Source organism: Neomonachus schauinslandi, chromosome 10 (genome assembly GCF_002201575.2).
Source record: "Neomonachus schauinslandi chromosome 10, ASM220157v2, whole genome shotgun sequence".
NCBI classification, from domain to species: domain Eukaryota; kingdom Metazoa; phylum Chordata; class Mammalia; order Carnivora; family Phocidae; genus Neomonachus; species Neomonachus schauinslandi.
This window is the reverse complement of record NC_058412.1, coordinates 119,270,629-119,282,101: the sequence shown is the minus strand read 5'-3', so window position 1 is coordinate 119,282,101 and position 11,473 is coordinate 119,270,629.

Below are 11,473 nucleotides of genomic sequence, written 5' to 3'. Positions count from 1 at the left end.
GGCGCTGCAGCTAGGCGTCGGCCTGCTCCGGCTCGTGGACGACAGCCCCCCCCCCCCCCCCCCCCCGCGCTTCTGAGCCCCTCTGTTTTCAGAAAGGAAAACCCAGAACTGGCTTCTTGCGTAACCCTTCCCTGTACAGCCTACAGTCTGAAGGCCTGGCTTCTCCTCCCAGAGATAGTAGTGTTTGGATTTGTTATGTAAGGAAGGGAGGATTAGAGATTTACTCTGCCCCTCCTCCCCCCACCAAAATAAAAGTCCTCAAAGGGCGCCTTTTGCAGACGGCCATCTTTTCCATCAGCAGCCCTCCTAAAAGGAGTCAGTCTGGTTAAAAGAGCTGCTCCCAAGCTTGGGCCCAGCACTGTGCCCTCCGGAGACATGCCAGCTTGCATCGAAGGGAGAGTCCCTGGTCCAGGCTGAACCTGGTTGGCGGAAGAAGCCACCATAAGGCTTCCCAGGCTGGTGCTTACCTGGCTGGGAGGACTAGCTTCCTGTTGGAGAAGGCTGCTGGCCCCCTCTGCTGATGCTGGAATTCTGTCCCTTCTGCAGTTTCCGCTCCTGTGAGCAGGCGTCCAGGCTACGGAGAGCAGTCCTTTCAGCTGGGGAGCACACAGTCCCTGGGCCTTGCTCGCCTGCACCATGTTCTACCGGCTGTTTCCACGCATCTTCCTCATATCTGAATGCCCTTCTCCACTGTGCTACACATATTATCTTAAAAGATGCATTTGGATAAGAGAATCAGAGCTAACTGTTCTCACTTGCAAGAAATTAAATGTAGGAGCTAAGTTGTGGCTCCAATTTGGAAAACCATCTAAATTATTAATAAGGGCTTGTTCCGAAGCAAAACTCCGCGCTAGCTGCCCCTCTGCATTCTTTGCATGTGAAGTTGTTTTTCTGTAAAATAGCAGCTGCTTCTTACACATTCCTTTTTATTTGTATCAAAAGGGGGATGCTGTCCTAAGGCTGGAAGAGCAGCCACAGAGGCAATTGGGAGGAGGCCTGATACTTTCTGGAAGCCAGGTTCAGTGTGAGAAGGGGGCAGAAGTCCACAAATTCAAAATTTATGTCGCTGTGCTTTACCTTGTAGAGCTCTGTGCATTTTACTACAGTTTGTACTCCTTCCAGTAAATAGATGGGGGTGGGGGGGAAGGCTAAAGGATTCTCATTTCAGAGCTGGAGAGAGCAAGGCAAGGCATCCAGCCTGGCCTGTGACTCCCCCATCAGGAATCAGGAGCTCACTTTCAAGTTCCCTTGTTTCTTCTGATGTCACTTTCACTGCCTTGACTGCGAGGATTTCCCACTGAGTTGGGGCCCTGGGCCAGGTTTGGTCTGGGGATTCAGCTCTGCTTTCCCTGAGTGGGCAGCAAAGGGCTCATTTGCCAACGCAGGGCTTGGCATCTGCCCTCCTCTGTGTCCTGGGAGCTGGAGCCTGGTACACATGCCCCTTTCCACAGACAAGGGGCAACCAGGTCATGGAGCACAAGAGATGTGGCCAGATCATGAGGTTAGTCCTGTTAGGACATTTCACTTACCTCTCTGAAGTGTGGATGACTCTCGTCCATGCAGATCAGAGATGGAAAAGTAGGCCCAGAGTAGGTGCCTCTTGCCCAGTGTCACCCAGTGGCGGACCTAAAGCTTGAGTCCCCACCTGATACCAAAATTTGTATTTTTGCCACTAAACTCCACAAGTTCACAATCTCTTATCTGAAATACCCGGGGGTGGGGGTGGGGGTGGGGGGACTTGGGGGAAAATAGGGAGGGGTGGGACATAGCCCTTTCTTGGGGTGGAAGTTTCCTTTCTAATTCAGGACTAACCTCATGATCTGGCCATAGGGTAGTCGCTTTCTTGGGGGTGTAATTACTCTTCTCCCTCCATAATGCTCCCTGCCCAGACACGGAGATGGGCAATGGGCACTTGGAGATCCAGCAAGACAAATATGACAAGGGGGTTGGAGGGAAAACTATAGCTCTATCTCCCATTTCAATCTCTCACCGAGAAGCCAAGCAGCTTATGGTGGTCCTGGTGTGTGTGGGGGGGAGCATTGCTTGCTTGGGCATTGCTAGCCTGGGACATTGGTGCTTTTCATAATTCATCAACAAACCCCTCACCTTTCGTGTGTTCTCAGTTGAACTTTCCAGTAAATGGATCATAATTAGCAGAGCAAGTGTCTGTAGAAGAAGTAGTCTCTAGGTGAGGCAATTTTGATGGAATCATCCTTAGTTTAACCACAGCTGTTTCTGGTGTGATGTGGAAACGTTGGACCTGCACACAGATATGCTTATGCCCTTAAGGCAGGCACATGCATCAACACAGATGCAACTCATGCTGATACGCACAGAGGCAGGCATGTAGGTGCCCACGCTTAAATCCGCATGCACTTATCTGCTATGTATATGCACTCTTGCACAGCGTGCACAAAATGCACACAATGATGCATATCCCTGCATGGATTTATACTTCCATTGAACCACAGCGATTATGTATCTGTAACTCTCACAAAATGCATACGGGTCCATGCACATCTTCCTATGCTCACATGCACTGACATACATGCATTGTGTATCGAACGCTTGCCTTCACATTCATTCGCACAGAAGTACCACGTATCGAGTGAAATGTGGCACTGGCGGGGTTAATGGAGGCCCAGGCTCCCATAAATATTTATATGAAGCACTCAAGATCTCAAAGTGAGAGAGGAAAGCTCTCCCCACACGCCCCTGTAAATCACGCAGCTGCTGCGCGTTACCTGTCAGATCGAGGCTGTGCGATCATGCTTGCTTGGGGAGGGTGCCCACGTACTCGCGGGCGCACACGGCCCTCTCCGTGCCTCGTCAGACATCCCAGCAAATGTGCCCACGTCGGTCTCCACTCCCAGGATTCTTCTGGGAGCTTCGAAAGGAAGCATTTCAATGCTGTTGCTGCAGCAGGTGCAGAGTTGAAGGGGGAGCAAACGCGTTGTCCTTATCTGAGACTTGGCGTCTCCAGTGCAGACAGAAGTTATCCTGGAGAGACAGCATGTGGGGGCCTGGTGAGCAGGTGGGCGCAAGAGCGAGGTGGGGGGTCCCAAGCTGATCCAGGTTTGCTATGCGCAGGAGGCTCCAGTTTCTGGAGCTGCTCTGACCCACCAAAACTTTGGGCCCCAGGAGCCCAGTGTCCCACTTCTCCACAGCTGCTGCAATCCTGAATTCGGCGAATACTCTTCTTCCAGGCCTGCCACCCAAGACTATTCACTCAATCACGGAACAAGTATTTGTTGTGTGTCTTCCATATGCCAGGCATTGTGCTAGGTGTTGGCAATATAACAACGAGTAAAACCAGAAATCCTCCCGGTGAACAAATCCTCATAGAGTTTACGATCTAGTAAGAGAAAGAGTGAGCAGTTAGGTATTAAACTAATCAGTGCCCAGTTTCAAAAGGAGAAAGCAAGCTGGACCTCTGAGAGCCTCTATACTACAATGAAGCTTACATAGACTGGGGAAAGAGTGGTCAGGGAGGACTTCCTGGAGGAGGTGATATTTGAGCTAAGATATGAAGCCTGAATAGGCATTACCCAAATCAAATGGGTAGGGGAAGAACCTTCTAGGTCTAAATTTCTTTCTGGAATAGGCTGATTATTCTCTTTGCTCAGGATATGTGCTTGAGCTATTCCCTCTCCCTCCACCGTCTTCCCCCAGATAAAGCTGCGGCAGACTCCCTCACCCCCTTTACCTCCTTGCTCAGATCTATCTCTCCTTCTTGATGAGGCTTATCCTGACCACCTTACCTGATCTGGCAACCTGCTCCTCTCTCCTCCCTGGGCCCTCCAGACCTGCCTTATTCTGCTCTGTTGTTCCTTTTCTTCTTCCCCGCCCTCCCCGCACCTCTCCCACAATGCTAATCACCTTGGAACACTGGATTATTTATTCATCTATTGCTTACTTTCTGCCTTTTCCTGCCAGCACATAAGCTCTGTGAGGTCCATGTTTGATGGCTGTTTGGTTCACTCATGTTCCCAAGCACCATGAGTGGTGACTGGCATTGGTTAAGACCCCAATAACCCAGTAATTGGCTGAATGAATATGCATTGAGTAAAATGTATTTAAAGAGGAAAGGGGTAATTTCTGTGAAAGCATGGCTTTGAGGTCCTGGCTATCTATCTATCTTATCTAACTTTCTCCATCCATGATCTGTCTATCATCTATATCTATCTAGTTTTTTGATACTCCTTAAAATAAATAGCACTAATATTTTTAAAAAGATTGTTTGCGTGTCATCCACCAAAATCTTATATCCCTCAGTGGGGCACTTCGGGACACATTCTGGTATCTGTGAGGAGAGAGGCTGACATCTGATATGAGAGGCGGGGGGGGGGGGGGGGGGGGGGGGGAGAGGGGGGGGAAGGCTGGGAGGGGGCCTGAACAGAGCTCAGTCTCATTGTTTCCCCTTAGATTCTTGGTGGGTCTTTGAAGAGAAAAAGGCAGGGGTGGGTGGATCAGAGATGGGTCTTGTTGGGATTCAGAGGGCAGGGAACAAACCAGCTTCCCTCCTGTTTCTGACCACCCTCCCTTCCCCAATTTATCCCCTCTCCCAAGCTCCTGCAGAAAAAAAGGCTTCTCTTCCACCCTTCCCTGTTGCTTTCTGAGCTGAGAAGAAAGCCTCCTAAATACTTTGTCCCCTTGAGGGCGCCTGGGCGGCTCAGTTGGTTAAGCGGCTGCCTTTGGCTCAGGTCATGATCCTGGAGTCCCGGGATCGAGTCCCGCATCGGGCTCCCTGCTCAGCGGGGGGTCTGCTTCTCCCTCTGCCCTCTTCCCTCTCGTGCTCTCTGTCTCTCATTCTCTCTCTCTCAAATAAATAAATAAAATCTTTAAAAAAAAATACTTTGTCCCCTTGACAAGTTATTTTTAAAAAGAACTAATGTCTCTAAATCTAACATTTGTGATGATTTTTTTTTTTTTTTTTTTAAAGAAAACACTCTACAAATCAACAGCTTTCTTGGTTTAAGCAATTGGTGAGGTTTGGAGAGCAGGCTGCTTGGTAAACATACTTGGTAAACATCCAGAAAAGATTGTATTCAGTGTCCTCAAGTCAAAATCAACCTTCCCCAAGCTCCTGCTTTGTGTTTCATTGATTTAGGAAGAGGCTTTCTAAAAGTGGAACGCAGATGAAGAGAGGCTGACACGGTTCCCGAGGACATTTCTTGTGTGTAATCGGGGCTGGGAAATGGAAGCGTATCAGCGAGCAGCCCCCCGACCCCACCCACCCCCTTGCATTCTTCATGACTTTTGGTTCTTTACCTCACACTGGAAGGAATCAGGCATCAGGGCCATTTCACAGCTAGGTAAATAGAGTCAGGGGACTCTTGTTTCCAAGCAGAGCTGGGAGAGAGTGTGTCTCCAGGTGGCAGCTAATACCACCGGCCAGTGAGCTCCTCGTGTTGGTCCATGTTGTTCTAGTTCTTGAGAAAGAAGCCAATTTCTTGGGGGCAGATCTGCTTTCATATCCCCTCTGTGATGCATGCTTCTGGCTTTTTCCACCACTGCACCTCAGTTTGGAATGTCCCCACTTTGTTCTGGGTCCGTTCCCAGAGTCTCATAAATTCGCCTTCCAGGCCCCACCCTAGACTGGCCCCTCTCAGGCTGCCAGAGTCTTCTTCCAAAAACTTACCTCTGGTCTCGTCACTGTCTTGTTTGCAAAATCAATAACCCACTAGTTTGTCTTTGCCCTGAAAGAGAGCAATGCCCCAAATTCCAGTTCCACCTAAATCGTGGCTTTGGCAGTCCAAGATGCTGAGCCAGATTCTGAGGGGATTTGGGGAAGGTCAGAGGGCAGAAGCAAAGCACAGAGCCCCTGGGAAGAGTCTGTCCTGGCCCTCAGATGAGAACCTTAAACGGAACCCTTATTTGCCTGCCTGCCCAGCTTCTGTCTCCTTCAGAGTCAACAGAGAGTGACCTCTCCCTGGGTTTTATACTTTTATATAGTAGGAAAGTCACACATCAGTTGGATTACAGACATCATATATCTAAAAGACTTTCCTTTTGCTTGAGATCTCCACAAAGGTTGGCTCCGTGGGGTTCTCTTGGGTGGCCCTCCTTCCTTGTTCTGTTTGCCTGAGGGAGGAGAGTATACCAGAAAACCAAGAAAGGTCCAGAAGCCCTGCTCTCAAAAAGTAGCTGCATTGGTTTGAACCTGATGAAATTGTTGATATGTAGTAGATCCATTCCTCAGATTACAGACCTGTGAGCATGAAGTCAGTTCTTGGGACTCTGCCAGGGCATATCATAAAAGCGATGGTTTGTGGGTAGCAAAAGCACTTGGTGATTACTAGGACCCAGAATGGGGTCACTAAGAACATACCACGTCAGAGTCCTCCTGTTTCCGTCTTTGAGAGGTAGACCAGGGGCTGTGGTCTCAAAGGTCCTTATTTGACAAACACTTTCCATATGTCTGGCACTTAAGTGTTTCTCAACTAGTAATTCATGTAACCCTTATACTAACACTGTGAGCCAGGGGGATAGCGCTACCCCCATTTGCTGGATGAGGAAATGGTATCATCACAGAGAGGTTAAACAACTTGCCCAAGAATGCACAGCTAAATGGCAGTGCTGGGATTCAAAGGCAGGCAGTCTAATCCAGAGTCTGTGCTTTCAACTCTTACATTGTGGAGCCTGGGGGTTGGATGATGAGTGAGAAAGAATTTGCAACTGGCTGAAAAATGCTTCTGGGATTTTATTCAGTGGAGACTTGACTCTGAGAGGAGAGCACCCCCCCTACCGTTCCAGACCACCGGGCACCATCTTTTTGAGCCACCTGGGTTCCACTGGGGACATTGCTTTTTTTTTTTTTAATTCTTTTTATTGAGATAAAATGAACACATAACTTTATATTAGTTTCAGGTGTACAACATAATGATTTGGTATTTGTATATTTTACAAAATGATCACCATAGTAAGTCTAGTTAACAGCCGTCACCATTCACAGTTATAATCTTTTTTCTTGGGATGAGAATAGATGTTGCTTTTAAATGAATTTTTCTGAGGTATTGGCAACTAGTCCTGCTCAGAAACCATCTATGGCTCCCTATCACGCCCAGGGCCCTTTCCAAATTCTTTGGCCTGGCCTTCAGGGCCCCGTGCCACGAGCCTTTGCCCCTCCATCCTTCACTCAACATCGGTGCTCCGGCCACCCTGACCCCAGCACCTGCCTTGGGTTCTCTAGCCTCCCCACCTTGGCCTGAGCTGTTGCCCCATGAAGTTCTCTGCCGCCCATTGTCCACTCCTCTCTACGTCACCTCCTTTTCAATCACTTCTAGGCCACAGATGCCAAAAGGAAGATACTGTCTCGTTTCTGAAATCCTCACTGGAGCTGGAGTGGGGGCCTGGCAGAAATTCGGGCCGTGGAGCCAGGTGGCCCTGGGTGTAGACCCTGCCTCTCCTCTTCCCTACTGGGGGGACTTAGGAAATTCACTTCACCTCTCTGAGACTCTGTTGCCTCTTGCTAAAATGGGGAGTATGTTGCCTTCTTCTGGCTGTAGGAGGGATGGGTGGGGCACAGCTTGTCTGTGGTATCTGAGGGGTGCTGGGGACACAGGGAGCGCCAGCTGCGGTGATGGCCAGCCGGCCCGGTGGCTGTCGCCCCGGGAAGATGCAAGCTCAGGAGAGGGCTGGGAAGGAGATGGGACATCAGGAAATGCTCCCAGAAGCAACTTGGAAGGATAGACTTAGCCGCAAGCCCAGACTCCCGCATTGCAGCTGGGAGACTGTCAGGCAGGTCTAACCGGTTCCTCTGGCCAGGATCTGGGGCTGAATTCACACTGAAATTGATTGGCAGGGAAGGCCCTGGAAGGCGGTGTACAAACCCCAGCAGGAGCTCCTGGGAAGTGGGATTTACAGCTGTGAACGTACTGTGGGAAAGAAGCTGGAGTTTCAGCCCTGAGTGCGAATATTCTCACCCCCACCGGCTCTTTCCAGATGCTCAGAGCCCAGGGAGCATTGAGTGACAGGGCTTGCCAACATTTTCTGGCATGGTCGCAATGCAAACTTGCCGCCCACCCAGGGAACCACTTTTTGGAGAGAACATCTTGAGTCTTTAGGCCGAGGGCTTGGGTCCCTAACTTGGTGACAACACAGTTGGGTTTTTGGAAGTTGTATTTGCGTGAGTCCGTGTGGGATGAGTGTGTCCTGGTACATATGTGTGCGTGTGCCCACGGGCTCAAGGAAGAGTGTGTGTGCGCACACGTGTACCCAGCCACAGAAACACAGTGTGCCTCTGGGGTGCAGATGGGGGCCCTGCAGTCACCCCTCTGCACCCATCAGCCCTGCAGTATTGGAGAGCTTGCTTCCATCTCAAGGTGTCAGATTTTATATCAGCTCCACGGAACTATTCTCACGTCAGGGTTAAATCTCTTTCGTGCCTGTAGAGCTCCTGGCGCAGTTTCCTGATGCATAGTAGGTGCTTGATAAACAGTGGTGGCTATTCTTACCGTATCGTAAATCTAATTAGTAATACTGTCGGTAGGAGTGCAGACTCTGAAACCAGAACACCAGATCCAGCACGCGCTAGCTGTGTGATTCGGAACAAGCTACTTAAGTGCTCCCTGTCTTGGTTTCTTCATCTGTAAAATGGGCTGATAATGTTTGTAGCTGCCTCACAGGGTGTGTCATAGAGCGCTCGGAACCGCGTCTGGGAGATACGCAGTGCTCTGTGTGTTAGCTCATGCCCACCATGACCTCCACCACCGTCGTCCTCATCATCATCTTCACTATCCTGACCATTGCCTTGTTGGCCATTGTTGGTAGCCACTTACTCCTCCAGAGGAGAATTTGCTGGTCAGGAGACTTCTACGGCACTCCATGCTCAGACCTTCGAAAAAGGTTGGATGAAGTCACCAGGCCCCGAATTTGAGTCCTGCCCCGCTGCCCCCCACCCCCGCCCTGGCCCTTCTGTTCATGAAGCACTGTCAGCTGTGGCCTGTCCCTCTCAAGGCGCTGTGGGTGGTGACTAGGCAGCGGGCCCTCCAGTCCATAGTCTGCCTGCTGGTGATGACACCTGGCTCCTTCCCAGCCAGGAGGGATGCAAGAGCCTCGCTGGCCCAGCCTCCTGGGCCCCGAACAGCTGACTGCTGTCCACTTTTGCCTCCTTCTGAAGGTTCTCTAATCCAGGCCTCAGGAGGGCAGGGGCCAGCCTTCTGCTTCTGACCCAGGCAGGGGGTTCTCACTGGGGCTGGGGAGGGTCCTCACCCTGTCACCTGGGCAAGGGCCCAGATTCTGCAGACTGTCAGCTCTGGCCCGAAGCTCCGACTCTACTACCCGGGTGAGGAGGCCACTGGGGAGGCCAGGTGACCTTTCTGAGCCCCACTGCCCTCATTTGCAGTGTGGGTGCCATGCTATTGATCTGGCAAGGCAGTGAAGGAGGAAATGCGTGGAAACTGGTAAGTACAGTAGCCCACACAGATCAGGTGTCGTCAGCAAACGCAGCCTGGCTCTACCTTCCCCGCCAGCCCCCTCCAGGCCTGGGGCAGTCCCAGGGGGACAGGACATGGGCAGAGGCTTGAAGAGGGCAGGGGGGCTCAGACTTGCTCCCCAGCTGGGCCTTCTGATTCCCCTGGCGGAGAGAAAGAGGATGAGTGGGGACTGTCCCCTCTGCAGTCTCTGCCCTTGCTGTGTGTGTGTGTGTGTGTGTGTGTGAGCTCACTGCCTCTCTCTACCTACTGGAAACAGGTTACGGAGCCAGAAGTCAGGGGCTGCTCCCCACGCCCTTCCTGATGTCCCCAAGGAGCTGGAATATGGGCCAGTGCCCAGGGACTGGGAGTGGAACGTGTGTGTAAATTAATGAAAACATGCTCATGTTCAGGCCCCAATCGTTCATTCACTCAACAAACACTCGGGAAGCGCTGTGTGCTCTGCACTTCTGCATCCCTGACCTCACTCCCCTGCACTCCATGGTAACCATGAGTGACTGGGAGGCTATGCTGCCAGGTGGGAGCTCATGAACAGACTGAGGGGTGTGCCCAAGTCCTCCTGCCAAGTGGCTGAACTAGGATTTGAACCGAGGTCCGGCTGTCCCCACGGCTTTGCCTCCTTGCTTCAAAGTCTCTGCCCCTTGGAAGTCTAGCATCCTGAGAAGGCTGTCAAAGATTTATGGGAACTTGTGGTGCAGGGTACAAGGTGGACACAGCAGGAGGGGGGAAGATGGCACCTAATGGGAACCAGAAGAGGGCAAGAAATGGCGGGGCGGGCCAAGCAAGCTTAGGAAAGGGAGGAGGCAGCGTTTAGGTTGGCCATGCCCCAGGACAGACAGAGCTGGAGGAAGGGGCCCTGAGGAGGGTGGGTGGGGAATTAGCCTGGGTGAAATCTCAAAGGGGTGGTGGAAGAAGTTTCCAAAACAGCAAGTGGATTAGCAAAGTGTCCTATTTGGCTTCAGACTGAGGCACAGGAAGATGGCTAGGATTGGAAAGAGGAGGCTGCATATAGGTCCAAAGGGGCTTGAGGGCGTTGATGAGGAGTTTGGGCGTTAGCCTGCCGTCGTGTTGCTGCTGGGCCATGCAGCCCCCATCATGTGCATTGTCTAGCCCATGCTGGACACAGCTGCTTGTACTGGGAGTGGACACCTGACTCAAGCTGGGCCAACAAGCATTTACTTCCCAGAAAATTAAAAGTTGATCCTGGGCTGCCAATCTGAGTGTGGTGGGAGCTCAAATCAGGGGCAAGGGTGAGGACAGGGAGCTGGGGCGGCATCACTTGGGCCTTGTGCATGAGGAGCCAGAGACAGGCTCTCTGCAGAGAGGGAGCGATGAAGCAGACATGTAGAGAATGCTGAAAAGGTTTCAGATGGCTTACTGTGGCTGGGTATAATAGGGTGAGCTAAACCAGACTATAATTAGTAAAAACAACAACAACAACAACAAAAAAACCAGGAGGCAGAAAGTAAACGCAGGGGAGAAGAGTGAGATTGAACAGAAGTGACATTATGGTTTCCATATGATATAAAGTCACGTTGAGATGGGCCCCTGAATTGACTCTGAGCTTCCTGGTGGCCAATGGGAAGAAGGAAAAAAAAAATAAGATCACCTTTGAGACCTACAGTTCTCCTCAAGAAAACACAGACAAACCCACTGCTCAGCAATGTAGGCATTGCTGGTTCTGGGGCTGGGCGGGGGGAGGTGCACAGAAATTTCCCTGGTGGACGGCCCAGTACCTGGAGAGATTTTGGTCAGGGAGGAGGGGAGTGGAGGCAGCATCCTGCTCTGGGAGTCAGAGACTCGATTCTGCTGCCGCCTTCATTGTGACCCTAGGTGGTTGCTTAGCCTGTCTGAGACTTCGTTGCTCCTACTACAACTTGGGGTGCCTGCCTAGAGGGCCCTGAAGGTGGCTTGGCATATGTGATGGAAGTCTCAGAGACACACCGTTGTTGGTCTGAAGGCCTAGCCTCCCTCTCTCCCTCCCTCTGAAAGCTGTCTCCCTTCAATTACCCTTTTTTATTGCTCTCCTGCCCTCTCCC